Source organism: Amblyomma maculatum, chromosome 1 (genome assembly GCF_055883805.1).
Source record: "Amblyomma maculatum isolate TAMU_Amacu chromosome 1, ASM5588380v1, whole genome shotgun sequence".
Classification (NCBI taxonomy): Eukaryota; Metazoa; Arthropoda; class Arachnida; order Ixodida; family Ixodidae; genus Amblyomma; species Amblyomma maculatum.
In genome coordinates, this window is record NC_139344.1 from 2,137,651 (window position 1) to 2,144,640 (window position 6,990).

Genomic DNA, 6,990 nt, shown 5'->3' on the forward strand with positions numbered 1-6,990 from the left:
GCGACGTTTTTTCCTAATTCCTGAAAGAGTGGTCACACGGGAGTTTTTATTTCTTGAATGCGAGTCTCATTTGCCTTCTTGCGTAGATGTTCGCGTAAAATTACTATGCTTTTGAGCATGTCCGTAAACAGTCCGAAGCGTTCATGCAGTGTCCAGTTACGAGAGTCAGCATAGGCCTAATAAGGCAAGAAGGTTCGGCCGCAGTGTGCATACATCATATTTGTGTGCAATCGCAATGACGTCATTTTTTTTTTAAATTTTGAGCTACAGCTGCCTAGATAATTCGGTGTAGTACTTCACCACTACAGGTAAAAAAAAAAAAAAAAAAAAAACCCTGAAATTTTCGCAGCCAGATCTCCGCAAACGCAAAGCCCGGCAAAATTAGAGGTTCTAGCACGCGCGGTTGTGCATTTTGGCATATTCGAAAATTCCGTGATGGAATACAGCTCTTGTTGTTCATGGTGCCGCTGACTCCATGCGACCATTATGCCGGTAAAAGCTCGCGAGCCAGTCGTTTTCTAGTGCCTTTACAATGACAGTGTATTGCAACTGTCGAATACATGCCCACCCTACTCCATTTAAAAGGGGGAAATAAGAATTTTCTCCAAATGACAGGGCACCTTAAAATGCGTTTACTAACGCCCTGTCGTCGTGCTTACGCGGGTAAACCTCGGCTGTAGGCGCAGTGGTCGTATCAGCGAAGCGAAAGTGATTTCTTTGGAAGGCGCCAGGAAAACTAATGCGTCGTCGTCTGGCCCAATAAGTTTGGGCAACCGGACTAAAGATCGAGAAAATTAAAATTTATACAAAACTGCTCGCAAATATGCAGGAGGCTTCAAAGTATCCTTCAGATTTGCTATAATATACCAAAAAAGTGCTACTCTCACGTGTCATGAGCGCAGATATTAAGGGGCACGTCCACCAGCCAATTTCATATAATACTGAGTGTATCGTTCCAAGTTTAAGTGAACAGAAGTTATACATTTATATAAGTTATTTAAAAGCCGAGATCGATTAAAATTAATTCCAGGGACATCTAGTTGCCTCTCGTCTGATAAACAAAATAATAAGGCCACCTGCCAGCGGTTTTGAACGTATTGCTTGAAAAAAAAAAAAAAAAAGACAAATCCTCGCTGCAAAGTGTATGGGAAGGAAACTAACAGTGGACTCAACTAATAGCGTATTCTCCAATCATCGATTCAGAGCAAGTTGTCTCGCTCCCTGATACCGAAGAGAATGGTTGAATGGGCAATAAGAATTCAGATCCCGATTTCAGACCCCTGGACATGTTCAGGCATGTTGCGCCTTTGTGGATATGTAGAGCTGCTCCTGATCGCTGAATGAATTCCGCCTAAAGGAGTTATTGGAACTATATGGAAATATCCTTTTTTTTAATGGCATTGGTTACAAACAGTCCCGCATGCTATACCGGTGGAATACGCGCCTGCTACCTTTCGAAGTTTCGTGTAGGGAGGGCTCTTCAAACTGAGCTATGATGGGGGTCGGGATTTTCGTGCTGGTCCCTAACTTGATGTCTCGATTTCTTTTTTCATAATTGTTCTCTTCCTATTTGCCTTTAACCGATGCTGTTATCGATGTATGCAGCAAAACCGCATCTTATGGCTATGCGCGGCGCTCCAGTACTGACGCTTACTGCGTGTTCTCGGTGTTGAGAGCATGTTGTCAGCTTATTGCACAGTCTTCCAATGATAGTTCCTCGGCTGTGAATCGCAATATTGGTCCCCTGTTCTGCGTGCGCCTGCGCGTCCGGTGTGCTGACCCGGCCTCACTATTAATGCAGGGAGCCTCTTTCGAGGAATGCTTTCTTCGCGGGTGGTGCTTGCATGCCAGACTGATTTTACAACCACCGCTGGTCGAGTGAGGCAGAGAACAACCGGGAAAGACGATAAAACGGTTAGATGATGTGCACTATTCTGCTCGGCCTTGAGCATTGATTTTGCATCGGTTTACTTATTTATATCGAGGCCGAACTCACTCACAAATGCATGGAATCAGGCCAGAAGCTAACCACGTGATTGATCGCTAACACTTCGGATCGGCCGGCTCGCAGGAATGATATGACTGATGCGGCCCAATCTTTTCCTTTGCAATAAATTCGCTTACCTGCATCGGCGATGCCGGAAACTTTTGGTTTCAATCTTTTTGCAGTTGCTGGTTCTAGTGTGTGTATTGCTCAATACGTTCGTCCTTGATACATTTCCTTTCCGCTGTGGTAACTATATGTCATGTCGTGCCAGCATACCTAACTTGAATCATTCAACACATATATATTGAACGGTCATTTTCTCATTTCTTGTGAGAGTATTAAGGCTAAATCATCTTAGAATGCCAATGCACCACAAAGACGGTCCCAAATTGATTTCTATTGTTAGATGGGTTCTTTAACGTGCGCTGAAATTCAGTATATGGGCATTTCTGCATTTCGCCTTTATCGGAATGCGGTCGCCGCAGCGAGGCTTGAACTCGCTAACTGGAGCGAACATCAGAGAAAATAGGAAGAATTTTGATGTGCCTTGTATGAACATCGATGCGCAGTATACGAGCAGAAGGAAAGTAGTATCTTAGCAGCTCACTCTGCTCGCTGTTATTCATACACGGCTCATCCTGTTTCAGAGTGTTTTAGAGCTACGGTTATGCGCATACGTCTTTCTCATCAAATCACAAAAATATCTCTGAACACTCCAGATGAAATGCATGTTTAGTACAGATGTTTTCGTACCAGATATTAAATTATTAACTTACTCATGGAAAAATTTTCTAGCTTTTTTTTTGTTCCTTCTTTAAGATTGTCGCTGTTAATTACCATCGGAAAAACTCTCTGGCGCACACTGATACCGGATTGGCTACATCAAGCAGGCGTCCTGGATAAATGTAACTAATGTTTTAAAAAAGCCGATGTGTCCTAGCCTAATTAAACCAACTCAGGGGTGTTGACAGTCACATGGCCTATAGCCTGTAATATATTTCGTCCCCGAAACTTTGGCGAAATGAAACCAGTGAATGATTAGCCAGATACAGTTTAGTTAGCGTTCCATTTATTGGCTTTAGGAACAAAGTGTAAATACAGTAGGTATAGATCGTCTAGAAGAATGGCCGTAAATATTTGCACGAAGCTATTCTTTGCGTAAAGTTCTTTTATCGACTTTAGTAAACTACTAGCACAATAACCAAGCGTCCATGCGAAAGCAGTACTGTATACCCCCCCCCCCCCCCCCCCTGCCCCCTAACCCCTAACATACACACAGACACACAGCCCGAAGACGTGCCTCAGGGTACAAAGTCCGCTCTCTGGAGCGCTCTCCCTAAAGGGGCTTTGTGTGAACACTGGACGAGCGGTGCGAGCCAGCCTATATAGCTGCCTTTGAAGTCAAGTAAATAATGCTGAGTAGCTAAATGCATCCCGGTGCAAACGGTGCAGCTAGCTCCTTTATAAGACGGTCTATCACTTTGGAATCGACATTTTATTCCTATATATAACCGAAAAAAAAAATTGCAGATAATGTGTGTTTTCCTGGTAATTAACTTGACACGACTAAAACTGCTGCGGATGAGGTCATACGACTCTGCTCAATCCTCTGCTGGTTTTACTGGAGTATAACACAGTCATTTTTAAAATCGTTGTTGCAATAAAACTGAGTTCTGCGCATTTCCAATCAGTGCTGTTGACGAGCGTGGCTAAAAAAAGTAATAAAGCGAACGCCTTACTAGCCCCATTACGCAAAAACCCGTCTGTCGTCGGTGTTGTCGTGAACACCCGATGGTGCCAATAAAGATGGCGTCGCAAAATACGTCGTCTAGCCGCCGAAGTGGCGAGTGGGAAGACGGAATGCAACCCGTCTGGGATGGCCCCTCCTCCCTTTGTCGACTGTGGCGTACCATTTGCTCTTACGGCGTCACCGACGTACATGTTGCTCCAGATTTTCCCTCTTTCGTATGGAAAACGCGACACAGCCGTTATTCGTGCCGCGTTCCGGGTAGTGTCATGTGATTTGGCTTCCCATTTGCCATGCATCTGGTGGTCTAGTTTCCAATAGGCATCCGAATCGCCGACATATATATGTACCTCCAATTGTGTGCCTCAATCGCATTAGTAAACCACACAGCGTCCCTTGTCATAAAAGGAGGATGAGTGGAGATGACTTCATCAGAGAAGCAGAAAGACAACAGAATGCCTCATGATATCGGTCACGTGGTGGTACGCGCCACAGGAGGAAGCGTGGGAATCGGGCGTCGCAGCAGCGCATCGCGCGTGCAAGCTTTCGCCTTTACACGTAGGTTGTCCTAAGTGCCTCTACTGAATTTTTATATCTGTTTTATTTGATATTAATCTTATCGCTACTGTATGGAAGATCACTGGACAAGGGTTGAGGGGGGAAGCCTCAGTTCGCAAGCCGAGCCGACGTTTGAATACGGGTATAAACATGTCTTCGTCATTTCATACTTGTAGCCATATTCTTTCACCCGTTTTAAACTGAATCCATGTAAACTCAATTTACATGGTATTCTACGCTATTTTATGGCATGGAATGGCACGGCATGACATGACATGATGCGACATGACATGACGTGGTATGGTATGGCATGGCATGGCACGGTATGGTATGGTACGGTATATTGTAGTATGGTATGACATGATATGTGGGGCTTACGGTTTTAAAGATGAACGCAGGACAGCGAGAGGAGCCCTTATTAAAAGTTCCTGATTGTCTCCTAGAGGTTGGAATTCCTTATTTAACCAGCACTGGCATCGCACAGCGTACAACCGTAGTTTTCATTTCACCACTATCGAAATGTGTTGATCAAATATTTAGGGGAATCCCCCTAGATGGAGTAGGTTTATAATACAGGAGTAATTACTCATTGTCATCCATCCAAGCGCAGCATTACGGCTACAACGAAAAGCTACACAGCTTTCTCAAAAGAAAAAGTCGTCCTGATCCGAGGATCGAACCCGGGACCACCGCCTTTCTGGGGCAGTCGCTCTACCAACTGAGCTAACCAGGATGATCAGCAGAGCAGATGGTAGGGCGAGAGCAAATTGATCAATCACTCGAAGTTGGAATGATGCTGATCGAATATTTAGGGGAATCCACCAGTGCGGAGTAGGTTTGTAATAAGGGAGAAATTACTCATTGACATCCACCCAAGCGCAGCCATATGGCTACAAATGTGGTTGCCGTGGTTGAACTGGAATTTGGTTGCTGTGGCCTAAATTTGATTCCGCGACTTTTTCAATATGTCGGGGAAATTTTGGAGACAAGACAAAGCTTTATTAGCAAGACGGCGAGATGGGCCGGGTTCGTCGTTGGAAGGAAGCACGAAAGGACAAGCATCGAAAATAAGACGACGATGCAAGCGCTTTTTTCCAACCAAGTTGTTTGAAAAATATGCACTTTACACATGCAAAAAAAAAAAAAAAAAAAAAAAGAACAAGAACAAGACAAGTGACAAAGATGCACAAGAAAAAACCAATAACTACTAAATTTATTAGCGCCAAAACAAGAGAGCAGAGAATCAGCTATAAGTTATATATGAATGCGGATGCTGTAGATACTGAAGCGCATTTTTGTACAATGCAATAGAGGGCTGGATGGCACAATGGGAGTATTTTCATGCTATATGCTACGTGCAAAGGCCCGATGATTTAACGCAGGTGCGCCGGCGAAAATGTTCCGTGTGAAAAATTACCTGTCACAATTTACATTGTTGCCAGTTCGCAGGTAAATATGAAGGCCCCGAAATTGCTAGAGCTTTTTATTCTCCCCCAATTTGTCACGAATGTAAGCCTTGTTTTTCTCATGCAACTTTGTCGCAAATACGGTCTCGTAACATATGGCTCGGTTCAAGCTTTGCAATGCGCGAGCCTATAGACTTGTACTTAACACTGCAGTCCTTGCGGTATTTTCTTTGCTGGTTGTGAATTTTACTGACCACACCTTTAGTACCGCTTTAGAAAGTGCGATATAGGAGGGGGCGGCATTGTGCCTTTAAAATTCGGCAACTTCCCCATTTCTGGCTGCTTTATGTTCTTGTATTTATCGTTTTCTTGTCTTGCGGTTATTGCCTGGTTCGCAGTCTTGATCCCCCCCCCCCCTTTTTTTTTTATAAAGCGATACATCTAAGGCTCTGGTTCAGTGGCAAATAGTCGGCGTCCGCCGTCCTGCCGAAACAATTCTCATTCGTCGACAGGGCCACGACGTCAAAGCCCAGATGAGCTCATGCGGGGGATATTAACCATCTCATAATAAGCTCACGTGAAGCGCGACGTTAAGCATTGAAGGACAGTGATTAAAACATCGCATGTAATGCGAATTAAAAGTCGCCACGCCACAGATTTCCCTTTGTGAGGAAATTAATTTGGCAAGAAAAATATTAAGAAATTAGGGTATCAGGTGGGATTCAACCAAGGAATTATGGTTTGAAAGCCAGAGGCGCTGCCGACTAGGCCACAGAAGGAACGCTTGTATTGGCTTGGCAACAAGCAGGGGTTGATATGCATGCCGTCCCTATTTATATATTAGTGAAGTGGTATGCCTTACGACTGTATGCTAATGACTATGTGCTTAATTACAGAAGATCATACGCCCCTATCTTTTCATGGCCATAAGTCGGCGCTTAAATGTCCCACTAATTTGTGTCCATATTTTGCGGCCTCCTGCCGTAAATACTAAAAAAAGAAAAAAAAAAGAAACGAAAAGATTATCTAGGAGGTCGTTTCTAAACGACCTGTACAGGTTAATCAAATGTACTAGACTGTAAAGTGGATATTAAAAATTTGGAAATGTTAACATCAGCATCACTGTCTAATTAAGCGCAATATAAAACATATTATAATAATAATTTTTTATTGTTATAACTTTTGGAGGCCAGACCTTATGAGGTGTTCATAACACCTTTTGCCTGTCCTGTCCAAGTTTGTTTACTTGCTGTAATGAAACCAAATAAAATGTCACTTCACGATCTCAGAAG

General features: G+C 43.7%; 1 non-coding gene across 1 annotated transcript; it reads right to left on the minus strand.

Moving 5' to 3' along the window:
- Positions 1 to 4,951: 4,951 nt before the first annotated feature.
- On the minus strand, positions 4,952 to 5,025 carry TRNAS-AGA (transfer RNA serine (anticodon AGA)). Its single transcript has one exon. It is a non-coding gene; the product is annotated as a tRNA-Ser (tRNA).
- Between the last annotated feature and the right edge of the window lie 1,965 nt (positions 5,026 to 6,990).